The following is a 27,817-nucleotide window of genomic DNA, read 5'->3' as shown; positions in this document are numbered from 1 at the left end:
GCAAGGTTTATTTCAGTACTGGAGTTTGAACAACTATTAATTTCCAGTTTCACTAAAGTGAATTTCAGTGGCTCTATATTTTGGGGCCGATGCTGTTTTGATCTGGCCATCTTGTTATTGTTACTCTAGGAAGTGCTATTAATGTCAGTTGCCTTCCTAACTTAACTACATCCCCACTTTCTATTCCAGGAAAAGAAGAAGAAGGAGAAGGAGAAGGAGAAGAAGGGGGAGGGGAGGGGAGGGGGAGGGCAGGGGGAGGGGAGGGGGAGGGAGAAGAAGGAGAGGGAGAAGAAGAAGAAAAAGAAGAAGAAGAAAAAGCAGGAGAAGGAGAAGAAGGAGGAGGAGGAGGAGGAAGGAAAGAGAGCCATAAAAACAATGGACAAGTTAAATATACATTCAGTTTTGACCTTAATGTTGACCAGTGAAGACTCTAATTATTTTCTTATACCTTAAGGGGAAGGGGAGGCTCCTCTGATTTACAATGTCCTTGACTGAGTAACGCTGCTATCTCAAAGTACTATAGATCAGCACACCATCAGTATTGTCATTGTCATAAATAATGACAAAAATCTTCTGAAATTGCTGAAATATATGTCTGTAATTTCACTTTGATCTCTTTTTCTTTAAGACATGAATGACAGCGTCTACTTTACGTACCATCATTCAAAAGGAAAATAAGACTTCCAGGAGCTTATAATGGAATGACCCACTATGTGGGCAGGATTTATAAGCTCACATGGAAATTCTCCATAAGGATCCAGAAAGATTCATGTTCCTATTCATTGGTGTGTGTCTGGTTTTATGATGTTGAAATAAATTTAAATGTCCCTTACATCCAAAGTTACAATGGACAATTTCACACTGTGGACATCTCCCTCTCTTGTCGTTATCTTTACTTCAGACTACGAGGACTGACTGCATGGCTCAGGACTTTGTTGAGAGATGGGAGATTGAGATTTGGGGCTAAAGCAAAGATGTGAATGGTGGTTCAGAAATCAAGAAAGTGGATATTGATATAGAGCCGAATAAAAGTTACCGAACACCTATTTTAAGCTAGGAACCATCTAAGCACAGGTGATACCACACAAGACAAACTCTTCTTGAATTCTTAGAGCTCATCACCTCTTGGGGACTTTCTCCAGGCTGGGAGAAATAAAGGGGCAGCAAGGAAGAGAGGAGAGTAGTACCTAATGAAGGAAAAAAGAATTCTGATGTTGCTTCTCTTATCTTTTGACTAAAAGAATTCAAAGGTTACCACACTGTAGATCATCAACAATATGACACTTTTAAAGTACTAATGGGTCTATATAGGATGCAGGCGTCTTTTAACCAAGTCTTTCAAATGCTAGAAACAGTTATCACCCTAGAAGACTAACAGGTCCAGCTTTGTTGACAAACCGTTAGAACTATTACCAGGTGTTTAGTGCTGTCTTTGAGTAGAGCAGTTCAAAACCTAGCAGACTCAGGGAAGTGTTAATAGCTCTCTTCCCACGCTTGGTTAGCATGCCAGATTGGGAGGTGAAAGACTCCTAGCTTTTCCATTCATATTAGTTCAATTCAGTAATGTTCAATTCACTTAAAATGAATTTAGACACGACTTTGCTCTAGGTGTTTGGAAACTACTTCATAGCCAGTGTACCCACTAAATCTTGGTCTAGCTGACTTCCTACTGGGTTTTTCCACATCACAATGTCACAGGCACTCAACATGTTCTACGTTTGTTCCCAAACACATTCCTCTGTGTTTACTATTCTGTGTTCCTTATTTCAGAGAGTAGAGCGCTGTCATCTCAGACGGGCAGGTCTGAGAAACAGGCATCTCCTTCTCCTTCAACCCTTCATCCAATCTATGCAATCTACCCATCCATCTATGCATCCAGCCTCTGGACTGCAGCAGTGTATCAGACAAAATTCCCATCCTCAAGGAGCTTGTATCCGAGTTGGGAGCTGACAATAAACACAATAACTAATGTAAGAAAGTGGTAAGAGTGAGGGAGAAAATAAAGTATAGAAGGGTGGATTGACTTCAAAAAAATGTTTGCACATCTCGCCAAGTGGCTTTGAGAAAAGATTTGAAGGTAGGGAGGAATAAAACCACGTGAATGTCTGAGGAAGAGCATTCCTCAGAGAGGCCCTGGTGGGGCTGAAGACCTGAGCATGTGGGAAATGTTGGAGGAATAGTCAAGAGACCAGACAGGATCTGTGAGCAGGACGAGATGAGACCAGAGAGGAACTGGAGACAGACGACGCCGGGCCCCGGAGACCACCGCAGGAACTTTGGCTCTCACTGTGAGTAAAGTGGGGAGTCGCGGGTGACACTGAGTAGAGAAATGGAACGGGATCTGATACGCATTTTAAACATATCATTTTGTGGTAATTGATCGTAACACAAGAAATTAAAAAGAATCTAAAAGTCCGCTGTGAAAATCAGTAGAAAAAAGAGGAGGAGGAGAAGGGGGAGGCTACGGAGGACAAGGAGGAAGAAGAGAAAAAAGAGGAGAAGGGAGAAGGAGGGAGAAGTGCCAAAAGGTGGTGGCGGAGTGGGGGGGGGGGGTGTGGAGAAAGGAGAAAAGAAAAAAATAGGGAAGGCATTTTTTTACTAAACTACCTGCTAAAAAAGTAAAGAAATGGGAGTGATTTTAAAATCACCATGATGCAGGGGTTCCTGGGTGGCTCAGTGGGTTGAGTCTCTGCCTTCAGCTCAGGTCATGATCTCAGGGTCCTGGGATCGAGCCCTGCATTGGGCTCCCTACTCAGCGTGGAGTCTGCTTCTCCCTCCCCCTCTGCCTGCCTCTCTGCCTACTTGTGATCTCTCTCTGTCAAACAAAGAAATAAAATCTTAAAAAAAAAAATCACCATTTTGCAACATCCCGTACATAATACAGGAAGGGTTATAAATAGAGGCTAAAACCATCGGGTAAAAAAGTGGTTGTGAATTAGGTATTTGGAGGATACCGGAATATCACCCCATCATTTTTTATTAATTGCAAAGAGGGAAATTCATCTTCACAAAGGAGAACTCTGGTGGGTCACCACATCAACAGAGTGATGAAACAGCATCACTAATATTAGGACAACCTGACATTATGTGCCCCTTGATGTGATGCAATACATGACATCATCTGTGAGGAAACTGATAAATGCAGAATGTGTGGGACAATCTACATGAACAAGTGGATGTCATTTCTTTCAAAAGCTGGGGGATTACTCTCGATTGAGACAGACTAAAAAGATTTACAAATGAATGTATCAACCTTGATTGGATCCTGGGTCAGAAAAATAAAAAGCTGTGAAAGACATTTTTTGTTGTACTACTCTTTCAGCTTTTGAAAAGTTTCAGAGAAAAAACATTGACAGTGTGGAGCTCACTCATTCTGGCTGCTATGTAAAGAAGAGACTGTAGGGATCATGGGAAAAAGCAAGGAGGTAGGTTAGGAAGCTATTTTAAGAAACCAGAACTTAAATGATGATAGCTTAGAACAGTGTGGTGGCAGTGGAGGTGCTGGGAGGTGGTCGGACTCTGCAAATTTTGAAGTTCGAGCCCCAGAGATGAGCTCATGCACTGAACGTGGACAGTCTAAATAAAAGAGGAGTCAACAATTCCATCAAAGTTTTGGACCCGAGCAACTGAAAGTGATATTGCTATTATCAAAAATAGAGAAGACTACAAGTAGAAGAGGTTTCGGGACTGGCCTTTTGTCGAGATTGGAGCATGGGAAGCTTAATATCCCTATTAGACATCCAAGTGGAGATGTTGCACAGGCCATTGAATTTTCAAGTCTAGAGTTCAGAACTGTTAGAAAGAAAATGTTGGTAAGCCATCCAATCTGTGGTATTTTGTTCTAGCACTTCAGACTCAGACACCTACTTTACTTAGACTAAAAAGGGGGCATGGGAGGCCTTTTAAAATAAGAATCACAAACCAGTCTAGACCTGTTTGATTATAATCCTGCCAAATGCTGTGAAGAGGTGATCTCGGAAAGGTCCATTTCAAAGCAATGATCCCATGTTTCAAAGCAATGATCCCATGTTTCTGGTGTTTCCCCCTCCATATTAAAACTGAGAGCAGCAGGGTACCACATTACTGAATTCTAAAAGCTATACTTTGGCTGTCCATAGCAAGAGTCTATGAGTCAGGTGATGATCCATTCATCAGTCATAGGAAACATGAGGCACTGAAAATTTAGTACAAAACCCCAAACCCACAAAAACTGGCCACAGTTTCCTATCACGGGGGATGTGACTCATATCTCAGCAGGGGTACACATACCTTATTATAGTCACAAAAGAAATTGTTTCTCAAACAAACTTTTTCCCCCCAACATCATTTACACAGAGCAGTAATTTGGTGAAAATCTTTTGAAACTTACAAAGTAATTTTTTTTTTTTTTTTTTTTTTTGTGGTTGGCCCACATTGCTACCCTTGGTTCTTACCACAATGACTCTTAATTTAGGGAACAAAATGATGGGCAATTAATCCTTTAACTATATTCAGCTGAATCCAGAGTCAAATTGAGGATGGATGGAAAGAAAAAGCCCTTGGCTGACCTAACGTCTGGACCTCCCAGAAATTGCTCCCACACTCTAGGGATGCCCCCACCAACACCCATGAGGAGCTCCTAAGCTCCTAAACTGGCCATTTCAGTCCTATAAACGCACTACTTTTCTGGATTGTGGATAAGGTTAGTGGTGCAAAGGAGGATGGTGTTGTTGAGAGAGACAGAAATACCACAAAATACATGTTTAGGACTGATTTGAATACAGCTCTTACGGCAAAGCACTTTTTCTTAAATACATCTTTAAAGTTGCAGAGCAGATTTGATGATTTTGTTCATAAATAAAGAAGTAATTCCACTTATCGAGTGGGTAACATGGAGACCTCCCTTGTACATCTACTCAGTAATTTGACATTCATTCATTACATGTCTCTTGTGTGCCAGGGCTTTAATAGCAAAAAGACTAAAACACACGCCATGCCCAACAAGAAGCCAGTAAGATAGCCATGCAGACAAGAAACTATAGAGTATATATATATATATACACATATGTATATATATATATACATATGTATATGTATTTATATAATATATCTGTATTCTATAGATAGAATATTCTTAAAAGGTCCCTCAGGAAATATAAAGGGTAAAAGTATCTAATTCTACCTGGAGGAAGGACCAGTCTGGAAATGAGCTTTGTAAGGTGAGCCTTGCAGGAAAAGTCTTGAGGTTCTCCTAGAGTATGAAAACAGAGTAGGAACTTCCAGACAGAGGGAACAAAATACACAGAAGCTGGGAGGTGAAGAGCTTCACTCAACTTCTACATAACAAATTGAGGCATCACAGAATATGTCTGATTCTCATTGCTTTGACCCTGAGGAAGTTTTGAGGCTGAGATTATGAAAATAAGTCCTTTCAATGGAAATGGTAACAGCCTTAATGCATTTTTGTCAAAAAGGCATTTTCTGCGTAGTTTTCCTTAAATCTTGATTAATTCCCTGATCAGTTAAACCATTTACAGTTTTTTTTTTTTCCATTTTAAACTTTACTTAAATTTTCAAAGGATCAATTCTTTCTTCTCTGGGCAAATACTTACAAAATTTGATCCATCCATCAGCTTTTTTATCCTAATGATTCCGTAGTTTCCAGTTTTTGCTAGTATGCGAGAGAGAGGGAGGGAGAGTGGCAATTACTTTCATAAAAGCAGTATCTCTGGGACAAACTTTGTAAATCTAAATTTTCCTGAGTATCATCATACTTGATTTGTGTTGATTATTCCTTTTAACAAAATTCATTAGAGGAATTCCTCGGTGGTTCAGTCTGGTAAGTGTCAGCCTTCAGCTCAGGTCCTCAGTACCAGCTCAGGTACTCAGGGTCCTGGTACCTAGCCCTGGGTGGAGGTCTTTTCTCAGCAGGGAGTCTGCTTCTCCCTCTTTCTTAGTCCCTCCTCCCTGCGCATGCTCTCTCTCACTCTCTATCAAATAAATACAATCTTTTTAAAAAAACTTAAAAAAACAGTATTCATTAGAAATTGAATAAAAGACTGATACCTGTTTCTTAGTTAGTCAACCAAAAAAATTTCACAGTTTCCTTTAAATAGTCTGGAATTGCTCTATTATATCGGTCTTCTGATTTTTTAATAAACCATGTGAACACAAGGAGTCTGTGCTACTTCAGATCTAACAACAAACGGTACATGTTGAAGATAAAATTTCTGCTTCAGATAGAGCCCACGGAGGACATGTCATCTCCCTGCTTCTTCTCCCTCCCAGATTAACATACAGGTCAGCTACGGAATGCCAGATGCCTTTTGGGAATATTGTAATCCTCTAGACCATAATCACTCAACTGAAGAGCATATGGCACCGGCAAAGGGGTTCTGTAAGACCATACCAATCACAAGTCAGTCTTAAATTACACATTCCATTCTTCCTTGGTTCTCTGAATTCTTCCTGGAAGCTCCAGGTGCCATTTAAATCAGGACTGTTTTGTGTGAAACCTACTTGGTTCAAGTCCAACTGTTCTTTATCATCTGCTTTGTTTAGGCTGTTTAAGTTCATTCATTCCTTGGGCTTCCACCTCTATAGCTATTGCTATCTTTTTTATAGAAGTGACACTCTTCAGAAGTTACATAGAACTTATGATTCTTAAAAACTGAAATAGCTATTTTTTTTTACTTTCATCTTTTCAAAGATGATCACCTTCCTATATGATTTAATCTTCATAGATAGAATCTCCTAACATTGACTTTTATTAGTTATAATCATTAGGAAAGGCTTCGGTGAAGTGAAGTCCTTCCCTGAGGTGAATCAGGAGTTCCTAAAATGGTGGCTCGAGATGTCAGGGGTTCACAGATGTATTTGTAGTTATTTTTACTGGAGAATCACATCTAGTGTCTGAAGCCTTATTAATTACATTGTTGCTTAGACTTCTTGACCTAAAGATACTCTCAGATGTCCATGTGGGTGCCATAGGAGTAGGAAAACACCATCAGAAGTCACTAGAATTTTTGTCCTTATTGCATGTAAATTGCAGGCACCTCTTGTTCTCTCAGATATTGCTGCTTTCCTATACAACCCGCACAGAGTGTTAAATGTCTTAGGACTGGTGGCAGCTGTTGCAGAAAGAGCTTGGGGCTTACTGCTACCTAGTCGGACAAAAAATACCTCATATAATTTCCTTTCCTAAGAGTCTCCTTGTAAAAAACAACAGCAAAAAATTCAAACTTTCATCATCAAAGGGCTGTTAGACTCTATTTAAATGCTCTCGAAATCCTTAGAAAGAAAAAGGGAGAAAAGAAATGAGTTGATAATTCTCCAAATAATACTGCATGGTTATATCTACTTTCTTTTCCAGGCATTTCTTAATGAAAGAGCTAGAGGATATCTTATATCTGTACATGAATTAGAAATCTAAATTTTGGGATCCTTCAAAATATCATATCTTCCAGTTTGAATGGACACCAGAATTTTCAATGCTGTGTGTTCCCCTTGTGGTGCAGGGGCCATTCTTGCTGATCGCTCTCCTGGGAGCACAGGTGGGAGAGCTTCTGCATTGGTCATCTATGAGTACGTGGTTCTGGAGAAATAGGAAAATCCTTCCGTCTAAAATCAGTTTAGTCAAGTTGAGTGCATGGACACAGGCTCCCCACATTTAACAGCAGAAACTTCTGAACAAGGATGTTTTTCGAAAGGGTAAAGGAGCCAGCTCTGTTTATCTGGCTCAAGCAAAGATCAACTAAAAAAAAAAAATGTTTAGGGGCGTCTGGGTGCCTCAGTCAGTGAAACATCTGATTCTTGATTTCAGCTCAGATTATGATCTCAGGGTCCTGGGGTCCAGCCCTTGTCAGGCTCAGCAGGGAGTCTGCTTGAGATTCTCTCTCCTTCTCCCTCTGCCTCTTGCCCTGCTCATGTGCTTTCTCTCTCTAAAATAAATAAATAAGTTGTTTAAAAAATGTTTAGCTTTAGAATAATTTTAGATTTATAGAAAAATTGTGAAGATGATAGATAGAGTTCATAAATACCTCACTCCCAATTTCCTGTTACATGTCTCTCTATTAATTAACTAATTCTTATGCACCAGTATTAACTAAGGCCCACATTTTAGTCAATATTCCTTAGTTTTTATTAATGTCCCTCTTCTTTTTCAGGATCTCATCTAGTGTACTACATTATATTTAGTTATCATGTCTCCTTAGGCTTCTCTGTGCTATGAGAGTCTCTCAGACTTCCCTTACTTTTGATGACCTTAACAATTTTGAGGAATACTGGTCGTGTATTTTATAGAACATCCTCAGTTACATTTGGCAAATGTTGTTTTGTTTATGATTAGGCTGGAGGTACAGGGTTTGGGGAGGAAAACCATAGAGACAGAGTGCCATTTTCATTATGCTCTATCAAAGGTACATACTATCAATTTGTATCTTATCACTGTTGATGTTAACCTTGACCACCCAGATAAGGTAGCGTTTTTCAGTTTCTCCACTGCAAAGTTTCTCTCCCCCTCCCCCATGCCTCCTCCTGAACTCTACTCTTTGGAAGGAGTTAACCATGTGCCCACATTTCAGGGCCGGGGAGTATTGCTTCGCAAAGGCCAGTTTTTACACGGCAGATTATAGAAGTTGACATTTCTCTCCAAAACTTGTTCTACATTAAGTGTATACCTTGTAAATTCTATAGGTTGGTATCCCATAGCTATTTACACTCCTTCTCTTGTTAACAGAACCCTAATTTGCTTCAGGTATTAGATGGCCAAGGACTGAGACGGCCACATGTTACCCTTTCCTCGTAGGCACAGGGCTAAACTACATTTCCCAGGTTTCCCTATTTCTGACCAGTAGAATGTGACCAAAAGAGATGTATGCCAGCAGAAATCTCCCAAGCAGCCCAGCTTCCCCTTAGGTTCTCCACCAGGAGAGCAAATGATGATACCATATTGCAATCATTCTAAGCTATACATATTTTTAAGAATTTCAGCTTCTCTGACATCAGTGGCACCTTAGATTTGTCAGAATGTAGTTGCTTAAGCCAAAGTGGAAATTCCATTTTCCCCACCAGTGATTGGTTCTGGCCAATGGGATGGCAAGGGAGGCTTTCTGGGGCCCTTGACAGATGTTCTCTCAGTCTTAAAAAGGAACATAATACTGGGATTTTTTTTCTCCTTCTCTGACTTAAAAGCTTTTTGTGAAGTGCTATTACTATCTTGTGACATAACAGGAATCAAAGTTGACATGCTGAAAATGGCAGAGTGGAAATATGGAAGGAATCTGAGTTTTTATTGATGCTGTTGATCTCTTTTGCAGATAGTGGAATCAGACTTTGTCCAGACTTCTTGATATATGAACGATAAATCTCTCTTTTTAAAAAAAGAATGTATTTATTTATTTGACAGAGAGAGATCACAAGTAGGCAGAAAGGCAGGCAGAGAGAGGAGGAAGCAGGCTCCCCACTGAGCAGAGAGCCTGATGCGGGACTCGATCCCAGGACCCTGGGATCATGACCTGAGCCGAAGGCAGTGGCTTAATCCACTGAGCCACCCAAGCGCCCCTGAACAATAAATCTCTTAATGAAAGTCTTCATTTGAGTTACCTACAACCCAAACCATCTTAATAGATAAAGTGCATAAAGATAACAATGAGCCAACTAGCCTCAAGAGAGTCCATCAAGTGTGGTTACTGGAAGGGTGCTGGAATGGGAGTCAGGGCAAGCAGGGGTCAGCAGGCCACATGATCTTGATCAAGAGAATGCTCCACTCCCTGGGGTGATGGTTCTCTCATTTCTAAAATAAACCGTCTCCAAGGCCTCTAACCAGTTCTTTTTCCTTGAGTGGATCTATATCAGGCTCTTCTGTTCCACGTAAATACAGAGAGGCTCAGAGACTTAAATACCCAGTCTAAGTTGTCTTCAAGAGGTAGTGCCAACATTTTATCTCTGAGGTCCTGACCAAATATCTGGGGCACTCTTTTATTTATGCCTCCCTATGGAGACATTTTATTAGGACAGATGTGATTCACACAAAGGGCAAATTATTTAGAGATTGTACTAGTCAGGGTCCTTTTGTCATAATAGACAGAAACTCAACTCAAATTAACTCAAAATAAAAGGGAATTTATTAGTTTCTGTGACTGAGAAGTCCTGGGATTGATTTGACTTCACAACTAGCTGGTTCCAAGAGCTCAAACAATACTTTCAGGTTTCTCTCTCTCTCTTTTTCTCTTTCTCTCTTTTTATTCTGGGGGCCAGTTTCATTCTTAGTCGAGATCTTTCTACATTGTGGAAAGATGGACATTCACAGCTACAGACTTGTATTGTCTTTATGGTCATGATCTTAGCGGAATCTTAGAAGGATATGTTGTTTGCTTGACACATTTCAGAAGAATCACACCTCTCCTAATTCATATTTTGGGAATGGAGAGCAACTCCTTTGCCTACCAGAGGAGGGTGGGATGCATTATCACGTTGGTTGATCAGACTGTTCCATTCCCCGGCCACAATGATTGGCTTGGGGGGCCTTATCATGGGGCTTTACAAGGAAGGTAGTGATTGGAAATGAAATGGCCTATCCGTTACTTTGAAAAAGGGTCAATAGTAATAAAAACACCAACTTACCTCTCTCTAGATAGACAGTAAGTCAATCCATTAGAAGGTACCATGAGAGAGGCTTTGACATCCTGTGTTGATCATTTTCAAGGTTATCAGAATAATTTTCCATTTTGTTGAAGATTTTTTTCTCTACTTCAGAGCTTACAGCACAGCTAATGATCATAATGCTTCTGAATATCTCCTGAGGTGGTTTAAAAGCAAAAGCTCTCAAACTTGGACCTACATCAGAATTACCTGGAGGGCTTGTTAAAACACAGACTGCTGGGCCCCTCCTTCAATGTATCTGAGTCAGTAGGTCTAGGGTAGAGCCTGGCACTCTGAATTCTTACAAGTTCCCAAGGACCCTGATGTGGTCCAGGGACCCACACTTGGAGAACCACTGTCCTAGAACATTCATGAAGGTTCTTTTTTTTTTTTTTTAAATGTCTGTCTTTTTTTTTTTTTTAATTTTTAAGATTGTATTTATTTACAGAGAGAGACAGCAGGAGAGGGAACACAAGCAGGGGCAGTGGGAGAGGGAGAAGCAGGCTTCCCACGGAGCAGGGAGCTTGATGCGGGACTTGATCCCAGGACCCTGGGATCATGACCTGAGCCGAAGGCAGATGGTTAATGAGTGAGTCACCCAGGTTCCCCATTCATGGAAGTTCTTAACACCTGTAACACTTAGACATACATATCAATATTACAGGAGAGTAATCTTATAGGATATTATATTTTTTGTTATAAATAAAAATATTCTTTTCTTGCTCTTGGCAAAGAATAAAAAAGTAAATTAGGTGTCATCTTGGAACTGGAGTTTTCAGAGTCTTTCGACTTGTATTAATCAAGGCACATACCTGCCACTCTTTTAGTGTGCCAGGAGCCAACTGGAGATGTTCACTCTGGTGTCTGGGATGGAACCTGGGATTTTGTATTTCCAGCAAGTTGCTAGTATAGTGAAGCTAATCCATATAAATTCTTGGGACACAAGAGGTTTTCTGCACCCCCAGTCCCAGCCTTTAAACATCTGATGTCTGTTGGTGGAGAGATGGCTTTTCCAGAGAGGCTGAGCTGGTAGTTTAGAAGTGGCTGGTCCCTTTCTCACCCTGTGCTCCCCTTAAAGACCCACCTCAAGAGTCCCATTTCAGCCTTTCTTCTTGACAATTTAGTTCTAGATTCCTCAGCTTTCAGTTTGGGGTAGGCCTTGTTGTGATACTTGCATAATTTGGTTTGAAAATCTAAACTTCCAAACAGTTTATGATTAAAGGACAAAACACTCTGCTATAGAAACTAAATTCAAGTTCTCTGGTGACTGTTTGCCTTTTACACAGATCCAAATGATCTTAGTTTTTCACTGGCTTAGTTCAAGCATGTACATGAAGCCCTCTTTGCCCTCCCATGGCCATCTCCGCTCGTCATTCCTGTTCTTATCACCTCATCCTTGTAGTCCAAGGATGCTGCTGTTAATACTGTTTCCAGAGGATTAAGTAGCGGGATATCTCAAGCAGCTATGTTTCTATAGTTTAAGACTGCCCTTGATTTTCTATCAAATTCTTACTTCCTCACTCAATGACTCGTTTGGCTCCCTAGTGCCACCACATCCCATCTTTACACCTCTGTCTGCATTTCAAAGCAATAATTTCTGGTGGCTTGACATCTAGCACATTATGGATTTTTATAAGTGTCTTTTCTAATAGAGACCATGACCCGCATTATCAAACTAGAGATAATGGAGCCAGTGGCCAACAGAGCTCAGTGTTTCTCTTGAGCTAAAAACTACATAATTTAAGAGAAGGAATCGGTGGGCATTCTTGATCATAGAACCGTAGCTAGCTACATTTTCCTGAAATATCCTTGACTATTTTGTACTAATAAGCAACAGGCCAAATTCCTTCATCAGTTTCCTTGAGTGGAAATGTTCTACTTCAGTCTCACAAGGATGCATCTCTGAACTTGTAATAAATGAGTGGGAGTCACACAAAGGCAAATAAAACTCTGGTACATCCAATCTTGTGATTGGTAACATCTACAGATATTCAGGTCAGCACTGGATTCCACTTCATGCTGAATCACTTCAGGAAATCCAAAGCAGTCTCATTACACATGGGTGAGTGTGTTTCCTCTAGGAGGTACAGTACTTGGCATCTCCTGGATGAGTGTGAATCACCACTTCGTCTGGCTGCCATACAAGAACGTATTGTTTTCCTGAATAAGAGGGTAAAAAGTCACATTACACAGTGCATGCTGCACATGGCCAGGGAGTAATCTGACTTGCCGTGGTGCAATTTAATTTACACATTGGACTTCTAGAAAAAAATAAAAACAACCATTCCAAAAATACAGTTTAGCCCGAGCACATGAACCCTGAATGGTTTTGATTATTATTTTTTTGTAGAATTCCCTTTGCCACTTTATTTGGATTATAACATTTTAAGATAAAACTACTTGAAGGCAAGGAAAAAATTAAATAGAATGAATTTAGGATCAGAGGCAAAACAGAAAAGGAAGGCGAAGAGCATAGATTTTTCTCAGATTTCTACAATGCTGCCCTTTATCCCCAACTCTATGGAATAAAATAGACTTCCTTCTTTGCAGGGCTGACATTCCGCCCTCCCAAACTTCTGATGTGTAACCATTTTTAATGTTTGACATATTGTCTTCAGAAAGAAAATATAATGGACTTGTTTCTCAAGCTCAGACCACATCCAGGGGACATCGCTTTAAATAGAAGGATCACGCTGATTTTACAAATCATGCTTGTTCTCTACAATGTCAACATCTCTGGGGTTTTGTATACACGAGGTTGTTTAGATAAACACCATACCCAGAGATCCTGGCTTAAGCATTTGTATTAGTAAAGGGAAAAATCAGACTATAACTTAGAATATTCTCTGGATGTTTCCGTACATGAACGTGACACGCATTTGTCCTGAAATACTCAGTTAAGTAATGTTAGAGTGTCTTCTGAGAGGGGGATGTTGGAGTTATTTGAAACATTTACAATAGTGGATACGGTTATACATAGATCTAGTCTAAATTTGTTTCTATACAGGATCTGAATTAAGGAAAAGGACAGTCACAAAAATGTGTTCTGGATCTCTTCTTGACCGTCTACCCCTCTGAAGCTATAGAGTCTTGTCACACCGAGTTCCGCTATTGAGCAGAGTTGTAGATAGGAAGTTCACTCCTTGTCTTAATCTCTCATACACTTTAAACCTCGTTTTCAGTATTTCAATGCACTTTTTAACTTATATATATATATCAACTAATTGTAACCTTTAGGTCATAATTTCTGTCTTTTCTGGAAGGTCATTTAATAGCAAACTGGGATTTTGCTGTAGTTTCATATAGTGCTATATTTTCTCTGGGTTGTAGATTATTCTACCTCATATTGTCCCATCAGGTTGGTTCTCCTGCACCATGCTGAGAGTAGAGCAATCTTGGGTGAGCACCAGGCCTTGGATCGAGCTCCCCCTGGGTCATCTCATGGCCATTTTCCTTCATCTCTAACCATGTCCTCCAAGAGAAGCTAGGCGAGAAGGTAGATCCATTTTCCTTCCCCAACTATGAAAATATCTTCTTAGTCTGGCCAAAATCTCCCTTTCCTGAAACTCTCTCTCCTTGCATGTGCCTGACTTTTGGAAATAAATCTGGGGAGTCCTGTCTCATACATAAAGGCTGTCCCAGAGTCTTCTACCTGCTTGAATGCAGGAAGAGAAGATGGAGGCCACATGGGGTGAATTAAAATCAAATGAACCCGAGTTCCTGAATACTTCGTTTCATGGCCCACCAGACTGACCCAGAACCTCCATGCCCCTTCCTGATAACACGTTCCTTAAGAAACCATTCTCCAATCTCATGTTCCTTCCTCTGTACTCACAACCATGTTGAACTGTTAGCTATTCTCAAGTTCATCATACAGTTCCTGGTTTCTGTGCCCGCAAATTTCTTCTTCTTAAGACCCCCTTTGAGAAGACTACTCATTCACAGCCAGGCAAATTTGGTAACTCTTTCCTTTTGCAATCATTATACATCTGCCCAACGTACTACTCCCTATCACTGTCCATGTTTTATTTACCTATTTGTTCCACATGATAGATAGTGAACTCCTTCAGGTCACGACTAGGTTTTTTTCATCTTTGTATCTCCAGTGCCAACATATAATTGGATCCCGAAGAATAATGATTGAATGAATGAACAATTGAATAAAATTCTCTAAGCTTTCATTTCCTCATCTATCAAATGATAGTAACAATTGCCATCCTATAGATTTTTTTTGAGAATTACAAGAGATGAGAAATGAGAAATTTCTTCGTTAACTACAATGCATTATCAAGAAAATGAAGATATTGTAGGTTTATAAAAAATTTCTATTACCTGGTCAAGTCACCTTGCACAAATATAATTTCTGTAGAATCCAAGACTATTGAACTTCTTTTAAATCTATAGAATGTGGAAACAAAGGATGAATAGGAAAGAGGGCACACTTCTGAACTTAGCAATGGAAAATTAGCAATGGAACCGAAGGTTAAGGTCAATTTAATTTCAATTGCTAGCTAATTAAGTGTATTTGAGTTCAGCTTTCTTACAAACTTTTAGTTCCAGGTAACCTCTTCACTATGAGACAAATATAGTTCAGTGAAAAAACAGTTGTACTTCAATTAAAACAAAAATAATACATGTCGGATAACCTCCTCTTGCTGAGTTCATTTGTAGAACACAGAATAGGGAGTAAGAGCCAGGAGCTCAGGATGTTCACTGTTCCCTGTCAGCTGCTTTAAGACAAGATGGGACGGTCAGAGCTGGAGCCAGAGCAGAGGCAGAATACACTCTGGTTTCTACCATATGAACCTAAGCTGTTAGGGAACTCTGGAAAACCTTTGGAGAAAATGGACCCTATTGTCTGATCGGTTTGTTCAGCTTATACTCACTTCTTTCTTGAGACTTGTATTCTAAGCTCTGCGTCATCACGAGGTCATTCCCCAAAGCTACTGTGTGATTCTGATTCTGCTACAGTTCTTCAACTATCTGCTGGCCCCAGATCCTTGTTTTGGTTCCCTAAGATTTTCCAGAACCTAGATCTCATGTCAGGGAGTCTGAAAGCCCGTTTTTATGGCAATTAGTTTGCTCCCATTACGCCCATGAAATCCAGGCTTGTTTTGCCTATATTTTCTTGTCTGGGGGGTGGGGAGAGTCAGGAGAGGTAGATTTAATGTCACCTCTTATATTATGAATCAATGACACAGGCTTTTAAGGCCAAAAGTATTTGTAAGATCTCCTTTTAAAAATATAGAAGATTTAACTACCTTCACTCTTGCATTTAAACTGATTTCAGGAGGAAATGTAGAGTTCAAAGTGAAGTTGGGGCTCTTCTCCTCTGTATATTTGCAAATGTACAAAGCTGGGTCTGTTATGTCCTGTCTGAAAGGCTATCTATTTGTACAGCTTTATGCATCTCTTCACAGAACACCCATGAAGTCACAGCTCATATTTCTGCTTTAAATATTCGATCTTTTGGCTTTAAACACCCATAAGGGTTATTTGTCAAAACGAACCTTAAACCTCTCCCCGCAGCTCTGCAGCAGATCTTTAAAGTAGTGCCGTAGGGGTGGGAAGGAAAGGGATGGGGGCGACGGGAGAAATCAGCCGTTCAGCAAGCATTTATTGACTGCCAAGTACGTGCAGAGCATATGGGATCTAGTAATAGGTGCTGCGAGGGGGATAAAAAAGAAACGGAATACATGTTCTTGCCTTGGAGATGAAGGAGACAGAACACATGCACTGTCCGTTTGTTCGATCCTTGAGCCAGACATTTTAACACTGTTTTCCAAAGATTGTTGAAGAGCAGAAGCCAGCAACCTGGGGCATGGGCGAACATTTTAGCAGCAGTCATGTATACATGCGTGTGTGCAGAGATGAGAGACAGTATAGGAGAGAGACAGAGAGGGAGGAGAAAAAATGTATGTAGGTATAGGGATGGAACTGGGGTGGACAAAGAGTCATGTCTTTTGTGGAAGGTCCTTCCTGGATATGCTTTCTCAATCGTCTTCTGACCCAACACACTCTGGTGTAGTTTTCTGAGACCCCAACAGCAATCCCCCAAGCTCTCTCTCTCTCTCTTTTTTAAAGATTTTATTTATTTATTTGGCAGACAGAGATCACAAGTAGGCAGAGAGAGAGGGAAGGCAGGCTGCCTGCTGAGCCCAGAACCCAATGCAGGGCTCGATACCATGACCCTGAGATCATGTCCTGAACAGAAGGCAGAGGCTTTAACCCACTGAGCCACCCAGGCATCACCACCCTCCCCAAGCTCTCTTTACAGCAGTGCATTCATTCCTACATGTTCCTGATCCTTGGGATCCAGGTTCTTTGGTTTTTGAGATTTGTGTTTGTTTTGGTCTTTTATGAAGACAAAGTTTCCTTGCTTTTCTTGATCATTAATTTCTAACCTGAGTCTCCGGTTCTATGGTTGCAGTCTTGGAAGGAACTCCCGTTGTGTAGGGGCTGCATGTACCCTGAGGGGCTGTCTCTGTGTGCTCAAGCAGCTGTGTCCCCTCTTAGTCTGCCCACAGGGGTCCTGACCACTCTGGCCCTTGAGCTCTGAGTAAAGACTTAGATCCACTGCAAGGGACTGGTGAGGCCCTAGGGAGGTGTGCAGGATAATGAAGAGGCAAGCAGGCTTTGGATTTGAATCCTATTTCCACTGTTAACTATCTTAGAAACAAATGAAACCACGCTGGGCCTCAGTTTCCCCATCTTTCCAATGGAAATTCTTCCACAGCATTACTGTGATGGTTACACAAATTAATACATGCCAAAGTTTCCAGCATGTAGTGGGCACTTGATAAAGTTTTAGCTAGTATTATAATATTAATATGGTTTTCATTAATATTCATGCATTTGCCTTGAGACTTTTCTTGGAGGACTAAGATACATTTGTTCTGTCCTACAAAGTATGGCTAAGAAAAACAGGAAATGTGACTTACTCCCTTCATTAAGCAACTTTTTTAAAGGTGCTGACTGCCTTGCCAAGTACCATACTGGATCCCTCCCTCCTACGGCCCTTCCTTCATCCTTCCACAGACATTTATTATGTTTCTGTGAGGTGCCAGGCATTGCATTAGATTTTCAGGAAAAGAGCAATGAGACAGACATGTGTTTCCTTCCATCACAGAGATTATGATCCAGAGAGAAAGATATATATTGCACAAGTACACCCGGGTGGAGAACAAGAGATAAGTTCTAGGTGCTACAATAGCACTCATAGAATAAGGGGGAGGTTATCAGATCTGCCAGGTCAGCAAGACCATCGTGATATGCATTCCCATTGATGAAGCCAGTTCTCAAAAGGGTAAGTGACTTGACTTCCATTAGGTCAGTGGTGTTTTTATTATGTTTCCCTAGACAAGACTGGTGTTTCCTAACGGGATATAATGAAATCCATGAATTTCCAACAAATGATGTAATGGCTCTTCATTGGAAGACTTGAATGTAATCTTTATTGGAAAAGGGACATATAAAGTATCAAGATTGAAAATAATAAATTCATAGGTATAGCCTGGTGTGTGTTTTACTAATACTCAATGTAATGTGTTTTTATTAATAGTTCTAATCTGAATGTAGCCATTCAGGCCAGATTTTAAAATATTTGTCATCTTCCATTGATTAATACAAAAGCCAGATTGTGAATATGGTTCTAAACCTTCTGAAATCATATCTATAGCTAACAGCTTCAAAGCCATTGTAAGGAGGGCAAAGGGATTGGGAATGTAGGTTTATTGATTACCAATTATGTGTGAGTGCTAAATGTTATCTCATTTAATTCTCACAAGAATCCTGAAAATAAGTCTTATTTCTACCTCCTTTTACATATTAGGAAACTAAGGTTCAGAGAAGTAAGGAAGTTTATCCAAATTTGCACACAGGGCCAGTATCCAAAGCCAAGACTACCTGATTCCAAAAGGTGCTCTCAATTCAGACATGAACGATCTAACCATTCATGGAAAGTCACCCAAAAGAAACTAATTCCACCCATATACAGTACATTTTAGTTGATATAACTATTGCAAGGCTGAACACACAATAATCACAGTTCAACTTACAAAAATTCAGTTTGTGGTCCTTGTATCACAAATTGTATACGATTTATTCTTGGCTCTGGGACTCCCTTCACTTTTTTGCTCTAAATCTCTACTTGTTTGAAATTCCTTTCATACATTATAGTTTAAATTAAGAGGACAATAAATGCCATTCAAGATGCTACAAACAGGAAAATGATAATGTGTGTATCACTCTCTTTAAGATTATAATGTCACTTTCCTACGCTCATTAAAATTGTCTTGGCAGGGGCACCTGGGTGGCTCAGTGGGTTAAAGCCTCTGCCTTCAGCTCAGGTCATGATCTCAGGGTACTGGGATTGAGCCCCACATCGGGCTCTCTGCTTGGAGGGGAGCCTGCTTCCCCCTCTCTCTGTCTGCCTCTCTGCCTACTTGTGGTCTCTCTCTTTCTCTCTCTGTCAAATAAATAAATAAAATCTTTAAAAAAATGGTCTTGGCAGCATAGCAAACTTACAGGATTTGCCCTTATTGTATGTGCCTAAAATGAAACCAATAATCTTCCTTCAGGATTGAATTAATCCTCCCACTTTCCTATTGCTTCCACTGAGTGAATGTGTTTCTCCAGCTTCTGCAGTAAAATCCTCACAGCCATCTTGGGCTTCCCAAGCTTCTCACTCACCCACACCCACACCCACACAAGCATCATTTATAATGACAACAGCCCCTATACCAAGTGGCAAAAAAACACAAGCCCTTTCATTTGACCCAGTCTTTAGAGCAGCCCCCTACTGTAACTGTTATTGATTCTATGTAACCAATGGAGGAAATAAGCTTGAGAGCAGTCAGCAGTTGATCATTAGTGAAGCAAAGATTTTAACCCAAGTCTCATGGACTACAAAATACCATCCATTCTTCATCATTGATCTTCTGCTCTTCGACCTCCTTTCATTTTCCATGAGCTCACCTTGAGCCAGACCTGCATTTCTTCATGTTCAAATTCATGCTGAAGTACCCTAACTGTACTTTCCTCAACGTCAATTCAAATTCTGTGCCCCACACCAGATATATCTTAGCCCAAATTCATCTTTTGCCATTGTCATTATAATGCAGGAGTTCTGAATCTATCAAAGCGCCTGGGTGGCTCAGTGGGTTAAGCCGCTGCCTTCGGCTCAGGTCATGATCTCAGGGTCCTGGGATCGAGTCCCGCATCGGGCTCTCTGCTCAGCGGAGAGCCTGCTTCCCTCTCTCTCTCTCTGCCTGCCTCTCCATCTACATGTGATTTCTCTCTGTCAAATAAATAAATAAAATCTTTAAAAAAAAAAAAAAAAAAAGCTACTTAAAATCAAATAGTAATCGTGTTTTACCCACTTATGGAAAAAGAAAATGTTTGTTTCTTCAAATAAACATTCACAATTTCGTAATTAGATTATCTCTCCCTTAAGTTTTCTTCTTGAACTTTTACCCTGATCATCAGTAATAGAGTATATATAGTTATTACCTATTGCTTACAAATGCTTTCTAGGGACTCTGTTCTATGTCCAATTGAGAATCACAGCCCTAGACAGCAAGTGCTAAAATGATGCTCAAGACCTTCTTAGCTCTGGCTCCAGGTCACATTTCTACCACTCTTCAATTCAAAACACTTCCTTGTCTGTGGCATGTTGAAGCTCCCAGCATCCAGGGACACTGCATTTATCTCATTTAGGCTTCCCAGTTCCTTACGAAGTAGGTATTAGCAAGATCTCTTTGTGGGACTCAATTTCTGAACTTGTAAAATAAAGACTAAAATAATACCTACCTAATAGGATTTTTGTGTGGCTTGGGTTAATACATGAAGTTCATAAGACATGGTAGCACTTAGTAAATATTAGTCATTATTATTATGATGCCACTTTCTAATTGTGGAAATTTAAAATTCACATTGATTAACGACTCACTAATAGCCAGTACAGTCAAGATTTGGACTTGGCCATGTCTCTGAGGTCTGAACTCTCGAACATTGAGTTCTGCTATCTTCCTTGCTCTTGTTTCCTACTTAAATATTCCACTCCCTCTAGAAAGCCTTGGTCACTCATCTGTGTTCCTAATATCTCCTTTGAATATATCATGATATGTAGCACAGTGCTACACTCATATAAGACCTTAAATATATGAAATAACTTCTATCTTGGTTTCAGTTGTATTAACCGTTAGAGACAGACCTACACTGAGGACAGAATTTTACCATTTGTTGCTTATGCTGGGGGTCTCCCAGACCTCCCCCAGTTTCACTGATTTGCAAGGATGACTCACAGGACTTGGCAAACAGTCATAGACATGACTAAGATTTATTATAGCAAAAGGATACAAAGCAAAATCAGCAAAGGGAAAAGATACATGGGGGCAAAATCTGGAAGAAAACAGGCATAAGCTTCCAGGAGTCCTCTCTCTGTGGACTCACACAGGATGTGTTTAATTCTGCCAGCAGTGAGTTTTGACAACACGTGTGAGGTACAGTCTACCAGGGAAGCTCATTAGAGACATGGTGCCGGGGTTTGTTACTGGAGACCAATCGCATAGGCATGCTCTGCCTAGCACGTAGTAAAATTCCAGACTGGGAATTCCTTTCTTCATTCTTTATGAGAATAATGAAAGCAGCTGTTCGGCATGAACCACATTGCTTGTGCAAATAGTTTAGGGATAGTGAGTCACTCTTATCAGTTCTGGGAACGGTGGGAACCTTCCTAGGATGCTTAACTTTATGTGTCAACTTGGAGGGTGTTTTTAAATGGGAATAACACTTAAATCAGCAAATTCTGAGTAAGCAAATTGCCTTCTATAATATGGGTGGGCCTCATCTAACCAGTTGAACACCTGAACAGAACAAAAACCTGGCATCCCCAGAAAGAAGGAATTCTCAAGCAGACTGCCTTTGGACTTCAGATCAGTCCTCCTGGGTCTCCAGGCTGCTGGCCTTCCAGCTGGAGCCACACCATTGGCTTTCCTGGGCCTCAAGCCCAACAGCCACATGACAGATTCTAGACTCTCCAGTCTCCCTAATCACTTGGGCAAATTGCTTATAAAGAACTTCTTTCTACATATACACATACACATCCTTTGGGTTCTGACACTCTGGAGAAACTTAATACACCTCCCCAAATCCAAGTTTCCCAGATGTCAGTCAAGGTCAACCTTGCAAGCAAGTCTTCCTAAGGATACTGGTAGGTCTCAGACCAGTTGTACTAACCTTTTCTGTACACCACTAACATTTACAGCAGCTGAAGCTACCAGGCAGTAATACCACAGAACAGAACAGCCCATGAATAATAAGAAACTATGAGTGGAGAGAAAGTGAGCAGAGAGAAGTTGGTTGCTGGTAGCAGAGAAGTGGAAGCAGCAGACATGGAGTCCCAGAGGAGAGGCCTCAGTGACAAGTGGAGCGTCAGGATAGGAAACAAACGGTGTCTGAAACTGAGAGAACATAATGATCAGGTGACAAGATGCTCTTTTATCCGACAAGATCTGCCTACCTAACTGTGGTTTGTGGCAGATTCGAGATGGCCAAAAATTCTTCCGCCACTCTCTACATGGAGCTGTAGAATCGGTTTCCCCTCTCGTTGACCCTGGGCTGGCCTGTGATTTGCTTTCACCAAGAGAACACCGCAGAATGACATTGTGGCTCTTCTAGGCATAAACCTTGAGAAGGTCTGGCAGCTTCTGCTTTTGTGCTCTTGGGAGCCGTGAGTCACCCTGTCATGAAGTTTGGCTATTCTGCCGGAGAAACCACTTGAAGAGAAAAAGAGAGGGAGAAAACAGAGAGAGAGAGAAAGAGAGAGAACGATCAGGCCACCCCCCAGCTGTTCCACCTATCCCAGCAGAGACCCAAGACTCTTCTGGATGTTCCAGCCCCTTTGAGACTCCTGTGTGAATGACCCCAGGCAAGGCCAGTGAAAGGATAGCCCAGCTGAGCCCCACTCAAATTACAGAATAATGAATGAATAATAAAATGTTGTAAGCTTAAACCACTCACTTTGAGGATGTCTCCTTTGAAAGTCACAGATAACCAGCACAGCCAAGCAGCGAACCGGTCTGAGGCAGTGCTTCGTTGAAACAGGGGGGCACCAGGGGACAAAGCACAAGCTGTCTGTGGCGGGGCCAGCGGGATGACTCTCTGGGAATTGACACAAGGTCCTCTTTTCTAGTTCCCGCTGTTTCACAACCCTGACATGTGTCACTTCACAAGGGAAACAGTCTGTACCCTTCCGAACAGAGCTGTACCCTAGAATCTTTTCCAGACCTTCCCAACCCTCAAACCGAAGTTTGTGAACAGTTGATTGTGATCCCAAGCACAGTGAGTCATGTTTGTCTTCTGAATGCCTGCTGCCTTAGTGGAGATCTTAGATCATCATGAGTCCCATGACTTGAAGCTCGTGTCTTCACTCGGAGAGCCAAAATACAACGTAGCGCCTCGTCTTCAGCAAAGACTCTCAACATGTTAATGAGGGCATACGTGCAGGAAGCCAAATCTGGGAGTCCAAAAATAATCACAGTTACCCTCCAGACCAGTCTGACTGATGTTATTGACAGAGTGGATGGGTCATTTAGTTGTAGCAGAAACTAGACCTATGACTGATAGTTGCAAATTTTCTCATCTCTCTTCTATGGATGAAGATCCAAGGTGAGAGAGAGAGAGATCGTAGAAATTACCAGAGCTAGTCAACAAGTCAAAATTGAACACAGGGACATAATCCAGGGCTCCCAAGCCTCCTTCCAGGCTTTCTCCGTTATTGGCAGCCTTAGTTTTCATTCATAGGTTTCTGTATTTCTCTGCTGGAGAGGGCATAAGGACAGCCCAGAGTTTTGTTATTAACATATGCAAAACATACATCCTTTTGTGATATGACTGTTTTACCTTGCACACTTTATTAGTTTTTTTTTTTTTTTAATGGGCAGTCTCAACTATCTCTTGGAAAAAAGAAAAAAAGAAAGAAAGGTCTGATAAGAAATAAATTCCCAAAGGACCAGGTGTTGAGAAAGAATGCATCAGCCCAGCCAGCGGGGGAGAGTGTGGAGAGGCTCTCCCTGCTGATAATTTTGGGAGAAATAATTGCCTGACTTAGAAATATGACATTTTTCTAGGCCACCTCATCTCATCTGATAAAAAATGACCACTTCCCAATATGTTTGTATTAAAGAAAATGAATGAAAATATAGCTAGGAGGTACTGTAGAGTGGTTAAATCAGAGTGAGTAACATCTACATGTGCATAGGCAGTCAGTAGATGGTCTGTTTTATTTAGAGATTATGGAGAATTCATCTGTCCATCCATTTGTCCACCCATCCATCCATCCATCCATCCACTCAAGAAAACTTGACTGAACACCTACCACGTACAAAGCCACACTAGATAGAGGCCATACTTCCTGCTCTCCCGAGACTGTATTTACAGTCTCATAAAGGAGATATGACAAGATGTGGACACAAAGAACTACGATCGAGGTAATAAGTGAGTAAATACCACAGGAGAGAAAAATAAGGTGAGATGAAGGTTCAGGAAAGGGAGACATCACTTCTGGCCAAAGGAAATAGAGAGTAGAATGATTTCTTAAAAGTATAATCTATCACGCTCCAAGTCCTGGTTTAAAGTCTCACACAGTTATTAGCTCTGTGACCTTGGGCAAATCATAAATTTCCTGTGTCTTACTTTTCTTATCTTTTAAAAGGAAGGGTTGGACTAAATGATCTTGAAGGTCTTTTCCGCTCGAAAGTACTGGGATACATAATTTTTCATGAGGAGCCCCAGCTAAATATGTGACAATCTATTCTTTATACAACTAGAGTAACTCTTTAAACCTAAATAGGATCATGTTACCCATGGCTTTAAACCCTTTCATGGCTGCATTTCAAAGAAAACCTATACTCCTTCTGATGGGTGTACCAGGTCCTGCAGCGTCTGGCGGGCTTGCTCCAGCCCCATCTCCCAGGCTCCTCTTCCCTCACCCACTCCCCACCAGTCACAGGGACCTCTTCTGCCATCCCAATAGCACCAGTCAGCACCTTTACATATGCTGTTCCTTCTCTCTGGAATGCCTTTCCTCTTCTCTTAAAAAAAAAAAAAAAAGAAGAAGAAGAAGAAGAATATGTATATGTATCATTTTTATGAAAAAAAGAAAGTACACAATTTAAAAGAGTCAAATGATATTATGATATTATAATATCCCACATGATATTATGGGATTATAACCCAAACCCAGAGGGCCAGGAGGCTGGGAGAACTAGAAACGAGGTTCCAATATATAGACTTGTGTTTCTACCCTTGTTTCTATGCACCTCTTCCCCACTGCCTTTGGGCCTGGGATCCATGGAGCCCCTCAACTGTTCCATGTGATATCAAGCCCGTGGTGTCCTGGAGGACTGAGGAAAGGACAGTTGTCGAGACTGGTGGGAAGGAGGATGGAACTGGGGTATCTCAGTGACCTTTATACTTTCAAACTGTTTCAAACTGTTCTCTGAATTTCCTTCCCACACTTCCATTCCTGCCCGCCACAAGTCAGGTATCTTCAATTCCAGAGACTTTTCTGGAGAACTCAGTCCTGTGACATGGCATCCTGTTTGTAAGCATTTGGTATTCAGCATTCGTCATTTTGTTAAGTCCTCCTTCTACTCTTTATTTTCTAAAAATGTTTTCAACTCTTGCAATCATAGTTATCACTCTCCTCACCCATGCTCTTTGTCTTCTGGGATTCTTTCTCATTAATTATTTTTATACTCAATGTTAGTAGGACAGGAGAAGAGGTAAAGAATGAAAAATGTCTTCTATCTGCCATTTTAACTAGAATACATCTTCCCTTATCTCATTTTTAGACTTTTCATCCTTTAGATATCAGTTTCAGAATAAGACGTGGACTTCCCTGACCATAGGTCTAAGTAGATCCTACCAGGATTATCTATTAGAATACTCTATTTGCTTCCACTGTAACATTTAATATTATTTCAAACTGTGTCCTTATTTATTAACCTATGAACTTTAAATACATCTATCTATTGCTTCGTTTGAGGTTTTTTTGATCCTACTAGAAGTGAAATCAGGGAGGGCAGAGACACATCTATTTTCTTCAATCAATTTATACTGAGTTTTTAGCTCCGGGCTTCACATTAGCAGATGCTCAAGAATTCTTATTGATGAATGTTGACAAACATGAAGATCGAATGTCAGCTTCACTGAAAGAGCACCACCAGGCAGGAACAGGAGAGGGAAAAAAGACAAAGACAAAGACAAAGATGTAACAAATTCCAGAGGAGTCAAACTTCCTGTATTCGAATCCTGGAACAATCATTTTGCTCTGCAAGCTTGTTGATAATTTGCATTAAAATGCAGATAAAAGCAGCACTCCTACCTCATGAGACTTTTGTAAAGATTAAAATAAGTCAACATAGCTAGATGTCCTAGAACAATGTCTAGCACACAGTCAGCACTACATTGGTATTGGCTTAGGAAGGCCTTGCCTGGGTAAGGATTAAGGTTGTGTTCTGAAAACTTAAGGCTAAACTTCTGTAGAAGATAAACAAGTTGTCATTGCATGTCTGGAACATTCAGAAACCAATTTGAACTCTGAGTTTTACTTTTTAAGTTTTCATTGTGTCCCCACTTATGTCCAGTACTTTTTAAAGCAGGGCCCCTTAGGGTATCCCCAAACACAAGACTCCTTCTTTGGGACAAGGTGTGGTAGGAAGGATGGGGTGAAGTTATAAGAAGGGAGTAACTTGACAGGCTTCAAAGAATGGAAGGTTTGAAAAGACTGGGGTGTGATAGTGGAAAGCTAGTGCTACCACGACAAGCTGTATGATCTTAAACCATTTGCTATAATTCTTGGTGCCTTGGTTTCCTCAGTTATGGCAAATACAACAGAAGATGGTATACGTAGAAAACTTAGGCTGGTACTGATGGAGAGGAAAATCTTTTTTGAACTTTAGTCATTATCATTTTTATTATTACTACTGATTTTATTTTATTTTTTTATTATTTTATTTTATTTATAGTATTTTATTTTATTTATAGTATTATTTTATTTTATTTATAGTATTTTATTATTACTCCTGACTATTACTAGTCAGGAGACCTGGGTTCTAACCCTACTGACTGGTAATGTGGCCTTTGAGGATTTATTTCCTTTTCTATGTTCAAGAGATGCTCTACAAAATCAAGTCACACTTTATATTTCTTTGTAGCTAATGAGCCAGATTTCTGCCCATGGTTGCTGGAGACCCCCTACTCCCACCCCCTTTACACATGCATACACATTCCTGGCCTTCTCTGACTTTTTTCAGGACAGTATTTCCAAAGTTTGCTTTGCCACTGTACAAAATTAGCCTATATTATAAGGTGGATGGTCAGTGGAAGCCAGCTCCCGCAAAGGTCCTTGATCCCCTCTTCCTGGTATCATACTCTTATGCAGTTGGCTCCTCTAGGAAATACAACTGACTGATAATCTATTTAATCTGACTGATAATCTATCTAAAAAATAGAATTTTTCAGAAATGTCAAAGGGTAACTTATTTTTTTTTTATTTTAATTTAAACTGAACACCTGGGTGGCTCAGTTGGTTAAGTGCCTGCCTTCAGCTCAGGTCATGATCCCTGGGTCCTGGGATTGAGCCCCATGGGGGGGGGGTGTCTCTGCTCAGTGGGAGTCTGCTTCTCCCTCTCCCTCTGCCTATTGCTCTGCCTACTTGTACTCTCTATCTCTGTGTCAAATAAATAAAACCTTTAAAAAATGTTTTTGAATTCCAGTGTAGATAACATACAGCATTATATTAGTTTTAGGTGTAAATACAGTGATTCAACACTTCCATCTATGACTCAGCTCTCATCAAGATGAGTGCCCTTTTAATCCTCTTCACCTACTTCCCCTATCCCTGTACTCACCTCCCCTCCGGTGACCATCAGTTTATTCTCTATAGTTGAGTCTGTTTTTTGGTCTGTCTTTCTCTTTTTTCTCTCCTTTGTTCACTTGTTTTGTTTCTTAAATTCCACACATGAGTGAAATCATATGGTATTCCTCTTTCTCTGATTGGCTTATTTCACTTAGCATTATACTCTCTAGATCCATCCATGTTGTTGCAAATGGCAAGATTTCATTCTTTTTAAGGATGATCAATATTCTTGTGTGTGTGTATTCCCCATCTTTATCCATTCACCTATCGATG

The sequence above is a fragment of the Mustela putorius genome, unplaced genomic scaffold, assembly GCF_011764305.1.
Source record: "Mustela putorius furo isolate JIRA1106 unplaced genomic scaffold, ASM1176430v1.1 tig00537227_pilon_pilon_pilon, whole genome shotgun sequence".
Lineage (NCBI taxonomy): Eukaryota > Metazoa > Chordata > Mammalia > Carnivora > Mustelidae > Mustela > Mustela putorius.
This window is presented reverse-complemented; position numbering follows the sequence as displayed.